This window comes from Mus caroli, unplaced genomic scaffold (assembly GCF_978045245.1).
Source record: "Mus caroli unplaced genomic scaffold, Mus_caroli_1 scaffold_19, whole genome shotgun sequence".
Taxonomy (NCBI): Eukaryota; Metazoa; Chordata; class Mammalia; order Rodentia; family Muridae; genus Mus; species Mus caroli.
The window spans coordinates 77,262,611-77,285,705 of record NW_028227274.1 but is presented as its reverse complement, the minus strand read 5'-3'; the positions used below and the strand labels follow the sequence as shown (position 1 = coordinate 77,285,705).

Here is a 23,095-nt window from a genome sequence, read left to right as displayed (position 1 = left end):
AAATGAGGATAGATACTGGGGAATATTTTCCTAAGGAAATCTTATCAAGAGAGTCTGAGTTAAGCTTGGATAAAAACAACACAATCAGGCCCGATGCCTTGCACCTGCGCAGCTTGGTGAGTTGCTTGGTGAGGATGCGGAAGAAGCCTGACTCCGCCCCACCTCAGACTCTCTACCAACCCAGAAAGCCCAACAGCCACCCATCCCCTAGGCTGTTTTTAAGTCACACACAGCACAGGCAGAAGAGCCACGTCTTGAAGTATAGTAAAAATATTACGAGGCTTTCGATTGGCAAAATGAAAATGTAAAAACGTAACAGCATGCACTTCTTCCACTAATTTTACAATTCTTTTGAGACAAGCTATAAAGTTTTTTTTTTCTCTACCTGGTTGTATTTCTCTTTCTTTATATGCACACATAATATTTCCCATTGTGTTCCTGATGTTTACAGATAGCGTCTTTGCCCCATTACTTTCCTAAATCATATGGAAATCACTTGCAATGTTTCTAGAGCCAAACAAGAAAGAAAAAGAGACAAGAGGGGCAAACTGGACACAGGGGATGCCTGTAGTCCTGTGCTTATAAGCATTTACTTCATAGGCTTTGGTAAGCCTTGATTAAGCTGGTGAGAATGTATAATGGTTAGTCAGTTAATAAAAGCACTGGCCTCACACACAGAACAATGACTTTCAAGGGACTGAAGAATTCACAACTCACAACCTTGTGTGATAGAGATTGTGAGTTGAATTGTTTAAAATCTATTTTTCAAAAAAAAAATGACTTTTGGCACCAGAGGGCCAACTCTACCTCATAATCTCCAGTGTCCCTGCTGCTTCACTGGTTGTTTGGCCTAGGTCACATGGACTCACCCTGACTCTGATTAAAACAGAGTGGTTGGCCAACTGCTGGCATCCAGAAACTCTCACATCCTTAGGTTTTGGGTTGCAGGAAGGAGGAAGGGGCTTTGTGCCCATCATAGCTGAGCAGGTTTGTTCCTTCCCATGATTATCTGATCTAGGTATGCTAGGCAATCTCTATGTATGCAAAGCACAGACAGGAAGGCAGAGTCCATCAACTGTAGATCTCTGCCCGAGAGCCTGCACGGCACTGAATAGCCGAAGCGTCACTTTAATCTGTAGTTTTAAGCGCAGAGAAAGGATAACTGTCACATGATAATGGTGAGCTGTCTTTTCAAATTAAGTAGCACGGTCATCATTGGATGAAGCTAGTAAATGTCAAGTAGAGAGGTCACCCTAAAATGGGGACGTTGTGACGTGCTAAAAGTCCGATGAGACCTCCTCCCAGAGGAGGCCAGGGATGGTGACGAAGGAATGGCCGCCTGGGTGCGCTGTAGCTGCTTGTGTGCTGGTAACCCAATTGCTCCTTTAAGTCACAAAGCCTCTAACATTCCAAAACACTTATTACCTGTCCTATGGTCGTCATCTATACATGTGACACATACATATATTTCAAGAAGTGTAAGGAAGAGGCATTTCATATTCTTACCACCTACTTCGGTACCTTTAGGATTGTTTTCAACAGACCTCAGTTTCCATAAGCTATGTGTCCAACTGACTGAAGTGAACCACCCATCAAAGAGCCCCCAGACTCAGACTTCTCTCTACTGTCTCTCACCTACCAGGCTGGTTTGCATCCTGCTTCCCTTCCCACCCCCATACTTGGCTTCCAGATTTACTAGAGTGCAGTCAGTTAATCTGATGAATACTCTTTGCCAATGTGCTGACTAATAGAGGCACATGTTCAAGTCGCCCCACCCTCTCATCCCTTCTGGGTGATCTGTATATTTTAGCTGTGAGATGTTTCTGGAACTCTAAAATTTGACTCAGATGGAAAGAGAGTTTACTGGAGAAGTCGGTAGGAATCTGGAGTCATCAGCATTAAATAGGCAACACCGTGTTACCATTAACACTGAATCAGCTGTCGCCCTATCAGGGACAGCCAGACACTCAAACACTAATTATCTACTTAAAGAGCCCTGGATAAAGCTTGTTGCAAAGGTTCTCCTGAGCTAAGCTGAGGTATACAAACATGTGATTAGGTTTGGAAGGCACCTTAGGTAGGGTTTCATTGCTGTGAAGAGGCAATTCTTAGAAAAATAAAACATTTCATTGTGGCTGGCTTACAGTTTCAGAGATTTAGTCCACTGTCATCATGGCAGGAAGCATGGCAGTGTTCAGGCAGACATGGTGCTGGAGAAAGAGTTGAGAGTTCTATATCCAGAACCATAGGCAGGAGATTGTGTGCCTCACTGTGCATAAATTGACCTCAAAGCCTGCCCCCGAGGTGACACACCTCCTCCAACGAGGTCACACCTACTCTAACAAGGCCACAGCTCTTTTGTTTTGTTTTTGTTTGTTTTGTTTTGTTTTTCGAGACAGAGTTTCTCTGTATAGTCCTGGCTGTCCTGGAACTCACTTTGTAGACCAGGCTGGCCTCGAACTCAGAAATCTGCCTGCTTCTCCCTCCTGAGTGCTGGGATTAAAGGCGTGCGCCACCATGCCTGGCTAAGGTCACAGCTCTTAATAAAGCTATTCCTCATGTGTCAAGCTTGCCAACACATGAGTCTATGGGGCCATTCCTATTCAAACCACCACAGAAGGGATCTCACAAAAGCCCTAAGGTTCATTTTTCTACAAGGAGACCATGGTAACAAATGGTTAAATTAGGTCATATCTTCTGCATTTAAAAACAAAAACAGAATCAAATGCTTGATGTACAAAGAATTAGACCTTGACACCAACTATATCATTCTTTGCCAATCTGGGCCATAAGTATACCCAGATTAATGTGTGTCTTCACCATAGTTTGAGCTTAAAGATCATGATCTTGAATTTTCTTAGCAGTGTAGTAGAAATTTCATGGTATTGCCTGCTTGTATGTATTCCTGGCTTGGTGGGTTAGTATTAGAATAAAGGGGCTTCCCATACCTTTTCCAATGGTTCCAAATTGAGATTAGGATATTATAGTGGGGCTAGAAATAAACAAGGAACTAGATATATTTTTCATATATTGTATTGTTTCCATTTCACAATAATGAAGACAGATGCTAATAGGAATGAAAACCCAGGTCTCAGAAATGTTAAGCAATGCGTTCATGCTTATAGAGTCCGAAAAACTTCTTTCTTTTGTAAATAGGAATGAAACCTATGCTATTTGTAGGAAAAACAAGGATACAACTGGAGATCACCTTTTTAAGCAAAATAACCCAGATGCAGAAGGACAAATAATCTCCTCTTAATTGTGTGTACACACACACACACACACACAGACACATATGCACACGCACATGCACACATACACACACATGTTGCATGGCAGCCAAGGGGAGACTGTATGTGGAAAGGAAGAGACGATCAGTAAGAGTTATAAAAGCAGGAGGAGAAGAGGGAAGGAACAGGAGTAGGAAACATGGTCAAATGGAGGATGGACTTTTAAAAAACCTGTCTTCATGGAGCACAGCAGTGTGTGCAATGGTTGTGCACCACTTTCAAAAGAGAAAACATTCTTGTCCTGGAATTTGGAAATGCAAACTAGTGTATAGAAATTCACAGATATTTTTCTTAAGTTCAGTCTATGTAAATACTGCTTAATAGTCACATGTTGAAGATAGTCCAATCATTTATTTATTATTTATTTACTTAGAAGTTGTTGTTCTCACGTGTTTTATAGCAGACACTTGACTAGCACACTCATTCTGTCTGATATGGTCATTAAAATGATAAGAGGTTATCAAGGCTACTGTAAGCTTACTGGGATACAAAACGTAAAGACAACAGGTGACTAGAAAGCTCCTCTTGACTCTCAGTTCTTCCGTTCACTCTCTGAATTCTGCCTCTCACCGGTTTTATCCATCCCTCCAATGCCTCTACGACCTTCAAGAACCAACAGGAACTGCTGTTTGATCAGGACAAAGCCCAGGCTTCATGATTGGCTAACCTTTGTGATAGTTTTTAAATGGCAAATTCAAGTCAACCAGAAGGGTAAGAGGAACTTCTTTTTTTCTTTTTCTGTTCCATACTATGACTGGAATACTTCCAAATATTAACTGTCTTCCTACAGATTTACACAAAGTAATACGCAACCTGAGCAACGAGAAGTCCTGAAATCAGGTTTGTTTGTTTGTTTGTTTGTTTGTTTGTTTTCCTGATGCCTGATTCCTTTCTACAGTTTTAGCTTAATATTGGTTACCCCAAGGAGTCACTCTAAGGGAAAAAAATCTAGTAAGGTATGAAGGAAGAGACTGATAAGCTGAGACTTGAGAGTCTATGCCAAGAAAGACCCCCTCCAGGTTTACCTTTCCTATGGCCACAGAAGGGCAGGGCAGGGAAGGGCAGGCGTTATACCATCCCCACTTTAAGGCTCATGCAAAGAGAGAGAAGAATTCACTATATAGGGCAGTCATAAACAGCCTAGAGCATGGTAATTAACACTATTTCCCATTTGCCCTTGAGGAAAAGGATACTTCAGACTCAGGAGAAACAGCAGAAAGCAGAAAATCATTGACTGATTATGAACATTAGTCAAAGATGGGGTAGGGGGGAGCGGGAGCGTTGGCATTGGTGTGAGAACCCCGTTACCTCTTGGAGATCTCAGCTATGTGACTCATGTTGAGAGGACTACCCTGAGTCCCTTTACCTGGATTCCTGAATACCACATGGTTTGTCACCAAGAGGGGAGTCTTCAGCTAACTACTGATTATAATCAAAACTTTGCACTAGCACTAAAACTAAAATTTATGTTGCCTGATTTCTAATTTTAGACATTCTAAGACATTAATAAGTTTCATGGTGCAATGTCACACAAAAACTAATATTTTTAGAGACTCTCTTGTGTACTATGTAGGAGCATTACCTGCCAGTAAAAAGGTGATGGCTAGTAAGAGGAGGCAGGATTAGAATGTGAGGTATCTGACAGAGAGATCGGAACTCTGGAAGATAGAGATGGGAGATTCACCCTGTACTCTCGGGGCGTCAGATGCATGGGACTGAGGAAAAGTAATTAGCCTTAGAACAGTCTATTTAAGAATAGTTTAAATGGGCTACAATCCAGTTACAAACTAGTCAGGGAACAAGCCAAAGCTCATGGCCTATGCATTTATTCATAAATAAATAAGCCTCCAATTTGTTATTTGGGAACTGAGGTGTGGGTGGAAAAGCCTCCAGTTACAAATATTTTAGAAGAAATCTCTGGGGCTAATATCTTAACAAAATGAAATCAATTTACAGACAGTCATCTCACTTAATGAGGAAGATAATTTGTGTTAGGAGGATTGTATAATAATAGAAGTTCTTCTTAAGGATCCAATCCAAGTTAATGTGTATTGAATTTGAAATTCAAGCAGTGAGATGATGCTTACTGCTATAATCTAGACATGAGATGCCCCCAACGATGATATGTTGGAGTCCTACTTTAGGAAGTAGGACCTACCTAGTGAGTGAAAGGTCATTGTGGACATACTCATGAAGGGGATACTGGGATATGGCCCTTTCCAGTCTGAATTGTTTCCTGGATGCCAATAGGTGACCAGTTTCCTCTATTACTCTATGATGTCATTACCTTTTATAGTCTTAAAGCAAGGGTGCCATCCAATGAATGGAAAATATGAGTCAAAAGAGCCCCATCTTTTATTTAAAAGTTGTTGGTCTCAAGTTTTCTTTTAGAACAGAAACGTGACTCGCAGACTTACTGTGCCTTGTGTACTCATTGGGAAGTTATTAAGTCATAATACTATACTGTATGTTAATTGAGATACAAAAATCTTAACATAATATTCTGAAGAAGATCTTTGAGAAGTTAGATGTTACTTGGACACTGTGTCGAAGTGAGGGAGAACAACCCCACTAAATAAAGATTGGTTTCTCAAATGGACCCTGGGCAGGTGATCCTGAACCCACATAGTGTCCTAAAATGTCAGGCTCCTTTTACTCCGATGCATTGCTGTGCATTCATTGCCTTAACCTCCTGGCCAATGCAACTACATTGTTGCTTGAAACTTTGTAAGACAGATTTATTCCTACCATAGCAACCAGAATACTCTGTCCATGCCTTGCTGCAGAAAAAAGGCTGAAAGTAAAGCTCTGTTCCTTGTATTCATCAGAAACGTAGAGAATTTTATTTGGGTTAGCACTGAGAAATGAATGATGAGTGTCTAGTCTGTAGTGGAAACCCTGTTAGGATACACAAGTAATGGGACAAAGGCCACCAAAGCTTTCTCCTCTTGCCCTTTCCTATGAAGCATGGGGAAGGACGCCATTCTTTCCTGCCCCATCCTTTCTTTCATCCCCCTCCCTAAGTATTTCTTAACATAAGCATCACCATGGCCACACACACAAGGAAAAGCAGGATTCCATTGGGTTTCGTTGCTGCGGCTGTTCTTACTCTACTCTCTGCCTAGAAAATTAAGAATGTACAAGACTTTGCTGAATTTAAATCTTTAAAATATGTATGCTCATGCTTTGAGGATGTAATATGTGTAATTTATGCATTCACACACAAACACATACACACACACAGACATATACACACATGCACACACAGACAAACATACATACACACAGAGATATACACAGAGAGCGACATACACAGACATAGATACACACACACACACACACAAACTCATACACATATAATTTAAAACTAACTTCATTAATACATTTTGTTGCAGAATCTAGAGATTCGGGAAATACTTTTCCCGTAGACAATGCGGTAACAACTATTAGAAATGAAAAACATACATTTTAGATCAATGGTAAGAAAACCCAAGTCATATTTTCACTAACAAAAATGTCAAAGTTATGAATCAAGGGTATATGAAACACTGTATTAGGGCATTGAAATCTGCTGTATTTACCATCTCTCCTATCCATCCTATTGGGTTTTGTCTTTCTTATTTTCTTCTACTTTACAGAGGTTTATTTTTTAATTTTCTAGGTAGGTAATAACATCACTGAGTTTGCAGTCTCCACTTCTTTCTATTTCGTGTGTTTAGGACAATAAATTACAATACAGTTACAGCTTGTCTGTATTCTAAGAGTGTCTATATATTGCATGTTGGTTATTATTAAGCTATAAGTTATTACTGTGATTTTCATTGTTTGTTCGTTGAGTCACAACTCTGAAGCATAAGAGGTAGGATCCCTGCTGCAGTTGTTACTTAAGAGTTATGTTTCTAAAATTTATTTCAAGGTGATTTCATTTTGATCGTAGATTGTTCTTTGACTTCTAGAACATAATCCTGTAAAACAGAGTTGATACTTTCTTGTGTATAACTTCTATTGCCCTAACCTCTATTTACAATCCTCTCTTCAGATGTACTCAACCTACCCTCAAATCTATTTAGAGAAGTCTTTCTTTCAATCCCCGAGTCACTTCTCAACTTGTTCTGCTTTTGAATGCACAAGTATGCTCCTGCTGATTCTGTACAAATTATATTTTCTTAACTACGTTAATTATAGCAATTTTATAATCTATATCTGAGGACTCCCCAATCTGGATCACCTTTTGACTGTCTGTAGTTATTTCTTTTTGATTATTCATCTCTTTATTCATTTAGTACCTTTAAACTCAAGACGAAACAAGAGAAAATGCCTTCCTAATCAGTATAAGAGTTGACCTCCATTTAATCAGATAATGAGTTAACTTGGGTGTACGGACGAACTAAAGCCCAAACCACAAGATTCTTTGCACATGTAGTGTATTTGGCCTTCCTTTCCTCTGTTTGCTTCTGAATCACAGGGTCTTGTGTTACCCAGAGTGCTCTCCCCCTCACTGTGTAGCTGAGATGACCTTGAACTTGTGATTCGTCTGGTTCTACCTGGGGAGATTATGTAAGTGTGCAACTCTATGAGGCTTATATGGGTCTGGAGATGGAACCCAACTAGGATACTCTGAGTTATTCCATCACCACCATCATCACAACCATGTCATCATCACCACCACCACCACCATCTCCACCACCATCACCACCAGGACCACCACTGCCCTGCTTCCTTACACTTAAGACCAACGTTTTTGAGAATTCCAAATGAAAGCTTGAGGGACTTTTTTTTGTTTGTTGTTTTGTTGTTGTTTGTTTGTTTTATTTTGACCAGAACTTTTTTTCTTGGTGAAGGCTGGATATATATATATATATATTTCCATATTTTTGCCCACAGGAATCTATGTAGCCTTCTTGCCTCTTAGTTCCCTCGACTTCTTCACACCTTACATTCTGCACTTTGCCGCTGCATTCTCCCAGAGGAACCCTGTGTGAGAACCCTCCTACAGCCTTGAGCCTTTACTTAAAGATCCAGGTGCAGAGAAATGACTAAACTCCAGTTTTATTCTCCCGAGCTCCAGACATTGTCACGCTCTTCTCAGGACTCTGGTCACTTGCCTACCGTCTTGCCCCACATGTGTTTGCCAAATCAGCATCTCCCTTGAGAAAAGAACATGAGGGTTTCTTCAGACATTCACCACGTCACTTCTTTGAAGATCATAGAACTAAATAATGTGGCTTCTCTTGGTGGCCTGCTAATGCCTTCACGTAGGAATGATCTGTTCTGACCAGGTTATCAGACACAATCCATGTCGATTGTCACTAGCAATTGCTATCTAATTTATTTCCATGAGATTAAAAGCTTACTTATATAAATCATAAACTCTCTGCATATAAAGCATGCAGTGAGTTTACTGTATCAAGAGCAAAGCATAGAGATGTGCAAGTTTAGAGGGCTCTAAAGTTTCAAGTCTTCTGAAAAGTCCTAACAGCTCCCCCCACCAGAAGTCTATTAAATAATCAGTTGCCTTGGCTCGCCAGGGCTTCTGTCTTCAGATGGCTTGCTTCTATACCCCACCTCTCTTTCCTACCCACGGAGGAGACTCCAGACTGTTAGTTTGTGTGGCTAGGAAAGATGTTATGTTTCGTGCAGCCTCTTTTCATTATGGTAAGGATTAGAGAGGTGGGTATCAGATGTAGCTACTATAGAAGAAAAGATGAGTGCTAAAGACAGAAAGCGTTTGCGACGATTGTTGGAAGAAAGGGTCAATTTCTAGAGAAGATCTGGTGTACAGAGAAAGCTAAGGCAAGAAAACTCTCTAGCAGTAGCTTGTATCCAGTAAGCATATGCTGAATTCACTGAAGTCAAGTGCTCATTTCTCTCCTTAATTCACTTAATATCTTCTAGACAGAAGAGGGAGTACAAGGGAGAAAGGACTGGCAACGTGCTGGTTTCCATGAATTCTCATCATTCCTCCTATATCTGCCTTCCGAATTCTTTCAATAATCCTGTCATGGGTGCAAGGCATCTAGCTGGGCACCCCTTGTTGGCACTGACCATGGGGACAATCCTGATTTCCTCTGCTATACTGTCCCTCTGCGATCCCCTATAGGCTCCAGTGCAAAACAGTGTTATGAACACAAACTCCTTCTAGCTGTATGCCTAACTTTGGTTGGGAGATGGGAATACCTCAGATCTCACTGCAGATTTGGTCATACTCTACGATCACAGGAGCAATGAGTTTGACAAGGAACCACCAAATAAAAATCCCAGAGAAGGTTACTTTCAAATAGTGAAAGCTACCTTGGAGGACCTTCCCAGTGAACTATGTGCTTTGTAAAGTCTGTTTCTTCTAGCACGAGTTCCAAAGTACAGTTTAGAAGCTGTCCATCCAATTACATCCCTAGGGCTGACTAAGGATCTCTGACAATTAAGCACCACGTGTTGTTCATATGTTGGCACTACATGGCACACTTTTGTTGTAAGATGGCTGCATTCTGCTCCTTGACATTGAACAACCATGGTAGATTCCGAAGAAGTGGACAAAGAAAGGAATTCTTCTAAAGGGGAGCCAGGGTGGGAGACAGGCAGGGTGGAAATTGCATGGTTACTTCTAACAGGGAGAAGACAAGGCCTTTGGAGCAGCAGTGTTAATAGCTGCATCTGGAAGGGATCACTCCAAATATCCTCTCAGAGTTTAACCATCAAAGCCAGAATTTGAACCACATCATTGAGTATCATAATGTAACTTTACATCTGATATTTCCTATATATTTCATGATGATTTATGCTTTGGGCAAGGCTATGGTGCTCAGTTTATTGATGAGGAAGCTGAGCTAGAGAGAATTAGAATTCCATAGTCAGCTTTACCCAATCAGTTAGCATTAGACCAGAGGTAGAGTCAAAGAATATAATTTCTACCTCTCCATGGTACCTTGGGCTGATTGATTGATTGATTTCTTTAATTCATCCAGTCATTCATAACGCAGGATTAATGTTCATCCAAAACAAAGGTTAGGTGTTATCAAGTTAAAATACTGCTATTTAAAAATAACTGCCATTTCAAATTCATAGGAATCTGCCTCTTCTTTCCCTCAGAAGGACCCAATAGGCAACTGCATATTATCAGTCTGGGGATAATCATATGTCAATATCCTTTATAAAGGACTGGTTCCATATCATATCTGTTGTTAAGTAGCTTTGGCATGTAAGCCATGTTTTTTGAGTACACAGTAGACTCCAGGTATAATTTTATCCAGTGAAGATACAGAAAGTAGACTGAAAAGTCTTGGGTAGAGAGATAGAAAAATAAGAGCTTAAAGTCTTTTGTGGCTCGTTTCACAGGGCAAGAGGGTGGTTGATAGGTAGCATGATTGATAGGGATGGTGATTGACGGTGGATGATTGACAGGGAGGGTGATTATTTCATTCAAGGATCTTCACATGTTTTCTGTTATGCTAAGTTGAGATCTTTTTTCCCCCCCCTTATAACCTTAGCTCATTGGGGTTATGATCCTCAGGGCAAATGCTAACAAGCCTTTCTCTTCCTTGATACATTTCTTATGTTTAAGGACGGTTCCACACTCCGGTCTTATTGTACCCGCTATGTCCCGTCTTGCTGAGGTTGAGCCTCTCCTGTCTTTGAATTTCTTTTAAGTGGATTTTTCTTTGGCTAGCAGAAGAAGACATCTGAGCCTCAGAAGACATCTGAGTTCTCCGTTTTCTCAAAGCAGAATGTGAGGCACCAAGAGGGATAGAAAAACTCACTAAATAAGTCTAAAACCATGTCTCCTTGATTGGATGAGTTGAGCGTTTCATTGCATTATAGAACATGCTTACCGATTCTACAGTTCCAGAATTGTCCCTTAACATTAAACACAGCAAAGCCAGTCCTCCGTCGAGTCACCTGTCACCCCCTGAGCCCCTTCAGTTGGATGTATTCTCCATTACTGTGGCCTAACCCAAGACAAGTTCTATGCATACCCTCACCACACTGCGAGGGGCCTGTCAGGTGATCCGGGAAATTATCAATGCTGAGAGCACATTCAAAGCATCTGGGGGCAGTTTAAGAATTAATGCTGAGCCCATCCAAGATGGAGATAACCAAGGTGAATCATCAAGGTGGATCCCAAGCCACAGTAATTCTATGAGCTGATCCTCTTTAAAATAAAAAGTATCACATAGGAGCATGCCAGCTCACCTTGCTGACGATAAGAATAACTCTTGTATTGAATCCAGGAAGGGGGTGTAATTGGTTCTGAGCATTGCATTATACCGCTTGAGCTCAACCATAGGGGGAGCAGATGGGGTAGCTGCCTTATTCCTTTCTACCTGTGAAGATGGTGGCAACTGTTCTTGCAATTTGATCTAGATTTCAAATGTACACATATGAAATAGGTTCTCAAGTGCTGTGGGATGCGACCGTCCCATATGTCCTCACATCATTCCTGCATAGACGGTTGGGTAGGTGGCCCTACACTCTGACTGTTTTATAGGATAAGCACCCAGATGCCTGGAGCAGAAACAATGACCCAGGTGACTACATGGTGGTGTCAGAGGGACCACGAGCATCACTCACATTTTCTGACAATGTCTAGGCAAGGTGTAACTCAGTCCTCATGAATTTCACATTTCCCTGAGAAGATACATTGAGAGAGAGAGAGAGAGAGAGAGAGAGAGAGAGAGAGAGAGAGAGAGAGAGAGAGAGAGAGGTGTTCAGCAAGGGAAAGGAAATATGTATGCTATGTGCACACAAACAGTAAATTTGCAGCAGTGTTCAAGAGATCTGACCCCTGCCCATCTTTTCTACATCTGTGGACTGTATGCCCTGTAAGCATCTCATATCTGGTCTTCCCATACCGAGTTGCACAGAGGACTTTATGGCCAATCACTCCCTCTGAGCTGTGAAGTCTATGAGGGGAGAGAGAGGGTTGATGCCGTGGTCTATCTGCATCTCTAGATTGCCTCATAGTATCCGTGCCTCTTCTACCCTGTACAATAGTTTATTGACCACATGATGCTGATCAGTAAGATATGCAAGTGTAAAAGGTGCGTGCCATGCATGTTCTCATCTGGTGCTTGGATTACCCTTTCTCCATTCTGTACAGCACTGTGTGTGCGCTAACTGCTTTTCAGCCGACTTGCTCTCCTAGGCTTTGGTGCTGAGGCTACTCGAATGTCACCTATGATGGTAGAAGATGAAGGAAGGTGTCAGGACACCCAGCTAGTATCAGGAGAATGTTCTCTGTGTACAAGAGCTAGACAACCCAGGAAAGTGGTTCTGTTTCAATGACTCCTCTGTTATTCCATTTGAATAGCATTATATTCATAACGTGATACACCAGCATAAATTAAAATATGTGTGAAGAGAACCTGCAAGTATCTCTACATAGATAAGACAATGAGGAAGAATATCTCTTCCTGCCTTCTTCGATTCTCTCTTATAATAACTGAAGATGGGCCATTAAAGGAAGAAACAGTAAGTGTGAAGACAAGGGAGATAGGGTCCATTCGTGACTTTAATTCAATGGCTTGGAATTGTCTACTGTTTTCTTAACATTGTGCTGATGGGAGTCCACTAGGTATTCTCCCAGGTGAACACCATCTCTGCATTCTATTTATTCTTAATGAGCTATTGTAGTGGATTTTAGAATAAGGAACAGGTTTCTTTTATTTGCTTTCAAAGGATAGAAGACCCTGTAAACAAACCAAGAAACATGCTTATTTTTCCTTCTGATTATGACATCTGCCAGCCATATACTGTGGGGAAGCCACTCTGATTTCTGAGAGGCCTTCTCCTTTGAGAAGGGATAGGAAACCGACTGGATGCTATCACTGACTTAGATGCTATTATTGTCCCGCAGACTTAGGTCTAGGATTCAGAAGTCTGGGAGCAAAAGCTCATAGCCAATTGATCCAAAGAATGTTTGGTTTTGACCTTGCTTCTGTGCCTTAGTTTTGTCTCCTTTAGTACCTCATTGACCCTACTTTTTTTTTCTTCTAATTAATGGTCACTTGATTGGGGCGTTAATAATAACGTCCCAATATGAACTATGATAAAAGACCTGTTGAAATGACACCCCCACTTTTGTCTTAGAGTGACAGTTATGGAAGGAAAAAGCTCGTGCCCAAACAAAACAGTTCTCTGAGAAGCAGAAGATGGCGACATCACATATTCTTCAATCTTCTTTGATTCACTTTGGAAACTCCAGGTGAGAACAGCCAGAGCGGAGTTCTGTGGCAGAATTCATACTAGGCAACCAACCCAGGACGGTAGTAGCTGAGAGGGTTGGTGAGGAGGAAGCCCTCTTGCTCACATCATTCCAGTCCCCAGTTCAAATGACTCCAAACTCTTAAAAAACATGAGAGCCAGGAACCCTGTCAAAACTCCTATTTTACTGGAGGTTTAAAACAGACCCTTTGTAGGTGCCCCCAGAATCAAGTTCACCTCATTTTGTCATATGATATCGATATAAACCTGGGGGGGGTTTCATTGCTCAGTTGTCCTGGAAAGACCCTTGCAACTCAAATACAAATTCTCAAAGAGATTTGAAACAGCACCGTATTTTTGTCAGAAAGGAAGACGTTGCTTTCATCTTGTTCATTTCTGCCACCCTGTAAAGGGAACTAACTGTATGTCAATGTGCGTTTGTCTTCCCGTCTGATCCTTGCCTTCATCAAGGGTCCGTCCGGTTCTACTGAAGAAAGAGGAGTGTTCGTGAACATTTGAATGCAAACAAGTAGCTTAACAAAAAAATATAAATCTCTGGAAGTGAAATGTAATTACCAGGTTAAAAAAAAAAAAAAGAGCACCCATTTAGGAGAGCCTATCACATCTCGCGTCTCTGCACGCAGCTAGCTCCCCCCAACACTGCTCCTGTTGTGTCAGATAGTGGCAGTGTTGAGCCCGGGAACCGGCGCCCAGCCCGCGGCGGTCCCCGCGGCCGCACAGTCTCCCCGGCAGACTCCGACTCGCTGGAGCTACTGGGCCGCGAGGGCACTGGGGAGCGGGAGGGGCTCGGGGGAGGCGAGGGGTCCCCGATCCGCGTCCCCGAACTGTTCTCCTTTCCCCTCCGGCAAGAGCCCCGCTCCCTCCAATTGACCGAAATTCACCCAGGGGGGCGGTCGAGGGAGAGAGAGGTCGTCGGCCGCTCGCCTGCTGCGCCTCCCTGGGCTTCGGCTGGGGAGCGGCCCGGGCTCGCGGGGCGAGCAGTGTGGGCTCCCGCACCCCCTCCGAGGGAGATCGCGGGGTGGCAGTCCCCATCGGCTCCGCCGCGCGGCCGCTTCAATCCTCCCCCTCCCCCGCGCACGCCCTCCCCCTTCCTTTCAGTAGGACTCCGGGACTCGGGAGAGGGCGCGGGAGGCAGGCACACGGGCCCGACCCCACTCCAGCGCTCGCCGGGGACGCGGGCGGGCGGCGAGGGGACGCGGAGGGGGCGCGGGGCGGGCGCGGCCATAGAGCAGAGGCGGCGGCGGCGGCGGCGGCAGTAGCGACCGCGGGCGGACCAGCGGCGGCAGGGCCGGCGGGCGCCGGGGACCGAACTGCACAGCTCAGCAAAAGCGCCCCAGCCCTCGGCGCGCCGCCTCCAGCGAGCCCAGCCGGGCAACATTTTGTAACCCTCCAATCCATCTTTTGGAGAAAAGGGAAAAAAATAGCATTGAGCGGAGAGATGGGGGAAATCTAAATAATATATATGTACATATGCATATTTATGTATATGTACATATATGTGAATTATATTTGGTTCCTGCTAAAATTAGCCGGGCTCGCCGCGCGCCTGTGTGCGAGTGTGTGCGAGTGTGTGTGCGTGCGGGCGTGTGTGTGAATGTGATTACTCCAGGACTCCTCGGGCTCCGGAGACGCCATTTTCCCCCTTGATATCTCTCTCCGTAAATCGGTGGCGCGGCGGAGGCGGCCGCGGCGGGCGGGAAGCGCGGGGCTGGCCGGGGCGCTCGCCGCCGCCTGCGCGCCCGGGGGCCCCGGCGCCCCCCGAGCGAGGGCGGCCCGCCCCGCGCGTCGCCGTTTGACAGATGCTCGTCGCTATGGAGTTGCCGCAGCAGCACCTTTGGGGGCTTGGACGAGCGACCGGAGGCGGAATCTGAGCGAGCGCCCGGGCCAGCGGAGCCGGAGCCGCCGGGACATGGGTGAGCGAGCGCGGCGACCTTGGCGCGGGAGCCGGGGCGTCTAGCCTCCCGCCGTGCCGCGGGCCCAGCGCGCCCGGGCCCGGGGGCGGTGTGTGCCATGCATGCAAAAGTTCACGTCGCCTTGCCGGGGCTTTGACTTTGCACTGGGCTGGAGGGGGTGGTGGTGGGGGGGGGGGACCGGGCCAAGGGGGCGGGATGCAGGTCCCCGCGAAGCTGCGCGGGGATGGGCGCGATTCCACCGGCTGGTGGGTCGACAGTGGTGCTGACTTAACTGGAGTAGCCCGTTGGTGGCGGTGATGGTGGTAGCATGGGTCTTGGAGGGTTGGGAGCTTATTGAGTTTCGGCTAATCTGATCCCCTCCCCACCCCCTCCTTCTGCACACTCCCTTGGTCCTGCTGCCGGCTGCCTGGGCTGGCGGGTTTGGCTTTGGTGAAGTGGACTGGGGAAAGGGAGGGGGTAGGGAAAGGGGTGGGGAGGCGGCAGGATATTTTTTTTTTCTCCTCTCTTTGTAACTTGCAGGTTAAGTGGAGCTAGAGAGCTACATTGTAACCTAGTTGGATTGGGAGGGGGGTGTTAAATGTATCAGAATCTAACGTGTTGTTAATAGAAGAACAGAAAGAAGTGGTCCAGCCAAGGAAGGTTGGTGTATGCTTGCGTTTTGGCTGTGTGTTAGTTTTTCTCTTAAAAAGAAAAGAAAAGAAAAAAAAAAAACCAAAAACCAAAAACCTGAAAAAACCAAAAGCCTTAATCAGTGGATTTGAGTCTCTTTCTTGTGCTCTCTGGGCTGGGGATTGTGAAAAGGCAGGAATTCCCTTAAATGCATAGAATGCCCCTTTGAAAGCACGCATTGTGTGCGTTTGTACAGGAGCAGAGGGCTTGGGAATTAACGGCAGGCTTCCCTTTCAGTGGTTTCCAGTGGGAAATCACTCCGGAAAGGAAGCCCTTCAGTATGGATTTATTGTTTTTGTCTTTCGAACCATTATCTCTTTGACCAAAATACTGTCTGAGAAGTTCCTGAGGATCCAAGTCAGGTAAATTGGAGTGGGCAGATCTGTAGCAAGACGGTGATAACGGGGACGCTGCATTTGGTGTCTGTGATGGAAGCATTGTTGGGTAATTGCAATTTCCGATCAGTAGAGCATGCTGCTCCTAAAGAAAAAAAAAGTTACTGTCGAAATGCTGTCTTCTACTCCGCACACTCTCCCTTCTCCCCCCTCCTAGATCCGCACCAGCTACTACAGTTCTGAAATTGGACTCGACTAGAGTATTTTCTTGTAGATCAGGAAAGTTGTTCCGTTGGAAGTAGGGGATGAGGCTAGAGATGCTGGGAGTGTGGGGACCAGTAGCTACTCCCCTCTGATGCTGCATTTATTCTTTATGTGTCTTTGTGGGATTCTCAGCATGTATGTATCTGCCTGAAAGGACTGTTGAGGAGGGATTTCCGATTTGTTTCCGTTTCAAATTAACTCTCCTGCTAATCTCATGGCTGACTTCTGACACTACCAGGGCAGCGTGGTGTGTGTGTGTGTGTGTCTTTAGTGTCCTTATTCCTTCAGAAATTCTCCACTAAGAGGGAATGATTCTAGAATTATAAAGAATCTGCAGATCCTTCCCTGCCCCTCATCTTCCTGAACACAAACATCCACACCTTTCCTGTAGAAGTTTGGTTCGAGTCCATGGTCTTCATGGAAATACTGTTTTTACTTTCAAAAAAAAAAAAAAACCCAAAACCCCAAAATACTGCTTTCCTTTCCCCTTTCTTTAATTTTTCTTTCCATTTTCCTTTTTTTTAATGCCCCTCCCCCCCACACCTGAAGATTTGCTCTAAAAGTGATTTCATAAAGGAACTATCACCAAAACTCTTTGGTAGTTTGAGCTCATCCCTCACGCTCTGCTAGGGCCTGCCTGCAGATAAACCTCACGTGTTTCATTCATACTCAGTGAGTTTTGAAAACCCTGCTTGCTTGTGCTGTGGGTGAAGAGGGACTTGGAGTGCAAGAGTGCTCTGTGGCCACATCTGCAGACCTGGGCACCCAGGCAAAAGTTTCCTGTACTCTTCCCAGTTAGATGCAGCCTGGCTGGCAAGAGAAGGCAGTGCCAGTTGGCCAGGGGGAGGAGAGAGTTTACAGTCTTTAAGATGCAGCCAGTTTACCATCCTGCCTCCCTCTTCTCTTGACTTCTGTGACTTTCTTCCACTGCCCTTAAACTCCTGGAAGGAGGTTGATCTCTTTGCTCCGGGTGGGATTTCCAGGTTTCAGAGTCACATTGAAGGTACAATGTGTTGTTTTCATCTCATTGCTGGCTACCAGCAAAGGGATGTTGAGAGAGAGAGAGAGAGAGAGAGAGAGAGAGAGAGAGAGAGAGAGAGAGAGAGAGAGAGAGAGAAGGAGAGAGAGAAAAAAAAGAGTGTGTTTGTTCCAGGCTAATCAGAAAAGAGTAAGAGGGCAAATGTAGCTCCAGGAAATGTCCCAGAAAATACTGAGGCTAGATACTTAGGGTGTTGCTTGGCACATAATCCTTTTCCTCTTTGAAACAAAGAGAAAGACAGAAAGAAAGAAAGAAAGAAAGAAAGAAAGAAAGAAAGAAAGAAGAGAGAGAGAGAGAGAGAGAGAGAGAGAGAGAGAGAGAGAGAGAGAGAGAGAGAGAGAGAAGTCAGTTTGAGGAAGTTGAACTGCAGTTGGGGCAGGGCAGTGCAAGCTGCTGCCACTTTAGTAACCTGAGCTGAGCTGGGGGAGGAGGTGGGGATCACAGGAGGGAAAGGGACTTGTCTCTCTGAGCAGGAAAAATAGATGTGTCAGTGGAATAAACAAAGTGGAGGAGTGGGGAGGGCTGGCTGGAAGGGAACAGAAAGGGGCATCCCAGGCAGTGGTGTTGCTTAGGGAGGGGGCCACTTGGAGCTGGGAAGGAAATAACTGCCTTAAATGCTTATGAGGAGCAGGGCAAGCGCAAGGCTGTAATCTGATCTTTTTCATCTTAACATCAGAATGCTACATAGGAAGGCCTTGCCTGAGGCTCAGTGCTAGGTGTCCCTTGGGAAGCCTGGAGGTATCCCCAAGGGAAGCCAACAGCCCCTGCTGCCAGGAGGGCATCTGGTCCCAAACTGCCTTTCCTCACTGGGGGCTACTTTGAAAAGGAGCCTGATCCTTGTGAAGGAGGGGGGAAAGGAGAGCTTTGGGTTATTATAGAATTTAGCTAAAATGGTCAATGGAGAGAGGTAGGCGAAAGAACATTGCTAAAGAAGAAATAAATAGGTGAGCACTCTCCTCTGGATTTCCCATTCTTTTTCTGCTGTTATCTTAAGTTCGAATTCCATTAGGGGCCCGGATCAATACTTCTGTGGAGCAAAACTGTGCACCTACGAGAGGGGCATTCTTGCAAAGTGGTCCTTGTTTTCAGACACACCACAATCTCTGCCAGGAAGCGTCTGCGGTGCCTGCAAAGAGAATAGCAGAATACACTTAGATGTGTACAGCATCCTTTCTGGGGTCCTGTGGAGACAGTAAAACTTGGCTGGGCTTTCCTTAGCCTCCCAGAATGCCAGTTTCTTCCTTAGAGACTTGAAGCTTTAATTAAAACCAGAAAGCTATTGAAGACAGACCCAGCCAATGAAATTCTGTTTTCTATGATGCTCAGGGATGAGAAATAATTTTTTTTTTCTGATGGCATTTCAAGTTGTTTCAGTTTTACTCATGCCAGAAGAACAGGGTACGTTATCATTAACACATTAGCTTTCTGTAAGGAATCACGGAGCTTAATATTGGGTGTGATGGGGTTTGTTGAGAGACGGGTGGTATGAAAGAATCTTACACGGATGGGGCAAGGAAACATCTGGAATGCTCACAACGTTGTATCAAAGGAAAGTCCTCACTGAAAACCACTTTGCCCATTTGCCAGGTTCCTGTGAGGAAGGGACACATTTTAAGAAGTGACAGTTCCGGCTCCGTTGGTGTTGATGCTTTGGGCTTCTGGTGAGGCTGTGCATCCTGGCAAAAGCCAACCCCCAACCAAAACATGGTGGGACAAGAATAACTAAAAGAGGGGGCTGGGATCCCAGAAAAACTGGGCCCGTGCCCCCCAGTGAACTGAAGACCTCAGACTATGTCCCACCCCTTAAGCTTTCTAATCCACAGTAATGCTACTTGAGAGGCCAAGCTTTTAATACATGGACCTTTGATGGGCATTTACATCCAAGCTTTTCCTAAATGGTTGTTCCAGAATTGAGTACGGAGTGCTAGCACCATATAAGTTGTGTTCTTCTCTCTCTCTCTCTCTCTCTCTCTCTCTCTCTCTCTCTCTCTCTCTCTCTCTCTGTGTATGTGTGTGTGTGTGTGTGTGTGTTGGGACAAAGCTCTTATTTTCTGAGTACTTTTCTTTTGTTGTGTTGTTGCTATTATTATTATTATTATTATTTTCACAATACCTGGGGTATCACAGTGAAATCATAGCTGCCCTGGAACTCACTATGTTGGCCAGGCTGGTCTTGAACTCATAGGCACCCACTTGCTTCTGCTTCCCAAATTTGTCGATTGAAGGCCTGTGCCACCATCCGTGATATTCTGTGTACTCTTAGTGAAGGCTAGCCTAATCCTTGGTAAATACTAAAAAGGAAGCCGAGGAAGCCAGGAAATTGATTCTTACCTGCGTTCTCATTGCAAGTTTCCACTTCCATTTTCATCTACGTCTCCTAATAAATTTCTGTGTTCTTTTTAGACAACATCAAGTCAGGATGGAATAAATGTGATGATTTGTTCAACTTTTCAGTTATGCATTTCGTAGATTCAGGCAGAGCAGCTTCCCTGATATATCCCTGTTTGGAGTTTCCACCCTATTGAAGGATGTTGTCTAAGGCCAAGGAAGTATTTTTAACAGTCTTTGGTTTAGAGGCCTTACTGCTCAGTGCAGTGATGCTAGTGTCAAGTGAAGACTATGACCAGTCCTGAAGCCCACTGGTTCGCTTACAGTGGTTCTCAACCTTCTTAATGTTGCGACCCCTTTAATACAGTCCTTCCTGCTGTGGTGACCCCCGACCATACAATGACTTCATTGCTATTTAATAACTGTAACTTTGTTAGTGTTTTAAATTGTAATGTAAATGCCTGATGTGCAGGCTATTTGATATGTGACTCCTGAGGGCTTGACCACTACCTTAGGAGAAAGTAGCTATCCCCTTCCTAGAACTGTGGTGGACTATAGTAGGTTATGATACAAAGCCCATCCATGTAAGACACAAACAGAGCTGCTGAGTTGACTCTCAGGTGGGCAAGGGCCCAGCCTTCCCAAATAGTGAGGCAAGAGAGAGGGTAAGGTTGGGACCTTTGTTCAGAAAATCATCTTGACCTAACATGACTTCTTCCACCAAAAAGGTTTCCTTTCACATGCATAGAAGCTTGTTCATTTCAAAAATATCTTTGTATCATATCCACCCCCTCAGATCTTCTTGCACAGGAAACCAAAGAAATATTTATCCCTGCCCAGAAGATAAGGCTTGCCTGAAATGATACAAGTTAGAGGTTGACCTGGGGCTGTGTCAATACGATCAGCATCAAAACTGATATAGCAAGATCTGCTCTGGATTGGTACTCATTACTTCCTGGCTAAATGACCTTGTAACTTTCATAGCCTCTTTGGGTCTCAGTACCCTAGCCAAGGAAGCAGGGATAAAGATGTCTCTGTCCTTGTGTCCTAGAGGTTATAAGAGTTAAATCACTCTAGGCGATTTTGCCAGATAATTTCTGTCCCTAAACTCTTGGAGATTTTCTGTGCTGCCTCTTGGAAACTGACTTTGGGATTATCATTGCCACAACCCACTTTATAAGGAATACCACAAAGCTCTTGTGTCTAGTAGTTCAACAAACATACCAGTACATACATATCAACTGATGGATCAGGTGAGCTCAACTCAACCATGTTCGTGTTACATGATTAGATGTACATTGAGCCAAAGCTGTGTTTGACTCAGAGTCTCACGTGGTCGCCAGTCCAGTTGGATTCTCTTGCAATAAAGAATTAACAGAAAAAGCAAAGGATTCCAGCTGCAGGGACGAGATCCAATGGGTAAAGAGATGGTCTCTCTCAGGGTCCCATGGGCTTGAGAAGTCCCACCCAAGACAGAATTTCTAATCTCTCTAAAGAAAAGTGCTGATAGCAGAAGTTTCTCTTTCCTAGCTGATCCAGGAATCTTTCTAGAGTCTGGAATGTTCTTATTCTCTTGGCTCCTGGAGTCGTCTCTGTTCCTTTTCTCCTTCTCCCTCATCACACCTGGTGCTCATTGTCCTGGATTAGCAGGCTTTTCCTTAGTGTTCAGCATACAGTTTTGTTTTCCCAGTAAACCCCACTTATAGCAGGACACAGGGCTTCTACCCACTTCAGATTGGTTTCCTTGATAACACTGAGCACTGTGCTCCCCACTTAACACCTTCCCTCACTCCATTGCCAGATCCAATCGGGAAGGTGGCAGGACTGGTTAGCCAGAGCATCTACCTGTTAGAAGAGCTGGTACCACTGTTGTTCCTCAGGGAGGACACACTGCTTACTCCCAAGCAGCTCTGGCTGAGTCTTCCCAGTTGCCAGAGGACTTCAGGTCTGTGTTGTGCACTTGGCATCCAGCCGTGCTGCTTTGATGCTTCTTGCCCTGCCTTCCCCTAACTATAGACCTACCGAGGAAAGGTGCAAGCTTGCCCCTCAAAGCCCTGTACCTATTTAGGATTGACTTCTGCAGCATGAATACATCCCACAATTTATGCAGAGTTAGATGATGAAGAGTTTTTAAAGTATACCAAATGGTTGCAAAGTGAAGCAACATAGGAGGACCTCTTGGAGTGAGTAATGACTAGTTATGCTAATAGCTTTTTATAGTTTTGGCTGTCGGAAATCACCCAATCTTAGCTTCTCCCTCAATGCCCAAGAGGTAATGAGTAGTATTTTACCACATGGGTATCTTCCCAGGCAGTGGCTCCACTCTTCCATCCAGTAATCAAATGCTTATTAAGTGCCCACTAGATTGTCCTCACCGTTCTATCCCTTGTAGCTCTTGGTTGTTCTCTGAAATTGTCAGTCGTGAGATCCATTTCCCACAATTCTCTTGCCACTTAACCATTCCATCCTCTTCAGCTGGTCTGCTTCTCTGCTCATTAGTAACCGAGCAGGCCTGACTACACAGGGAAAGAGGAGATGCAGAAAGCCACAACATCGAAGGGAATTTTCAGTTTTTGGCATTGTAGACTTCAGGCTGTGCTGGCCACCCATTAACATGGGTAAGGATCAAGTCTCACTGCCATTCTTAGCTTTACTCTAGGACGGGGAAAAGGTTAAGACTGATACAGGCAGTCCCGTCTGAAATTCTGGGACTCTGGAGCTAGATGTGTCTAAGAGACCTAAAAACTTTTCCTTTAAAGCGTAGTGCTCCTCAAACTCACTTAATGACATCGTGAAGACTGTCCAAAGCAATCCCCTTGAGGACTAAGGCACTTAGCTCAGTGTTGGATGTGGTTGAAAGAGTTAGAGAAGGGGAAGTTGGTGCCCTGGGGTAAATTAAATCAGAATCTCCCCCAATTAGAGCAGAAGAACAAGCTTGCGGGAAAGAGGGAGGGGTATGGGGAAGGGAAGGGAAGTATGAAGCAACACCACAAAAAGGAACGTGGAAGGAAACAAAGGGTTAAATTGGCCCCGCGCTGC

The 23,095-nt window shown here is 44.5% G+C and overlaps 1 protein-coding gene and 1 pseudogene across 2 annotated transcripts in view; one reads left to right on the top strand and one right to left on the bottom strand.

Annotated features, from left to right (window-relative positions):
* Positions 1–14,106: 14,106 nt before the first annotated feature.
* On the bottom strand, positions 14,107–14,886 carry LOC147000333 (uncharacterized; annotated as a pseudogene).
* The window catches only part of Setbp1 (SET binding protein 1), a 356,483-nt gene continuing 348,180 nt past the window's right edge, over positions 14,793–23,095 (top strand). For both annotated transcript variants that reach the window (XM_021150811.3, XM_029472068.2), the window contains exon 1: positions 14,793–15,421. The gene's annotated coding sequence lies outside the window, so the exon portion shown is untranslated. The remainder of the gene's footprint in view (positions 15,422–23,095) is intronic.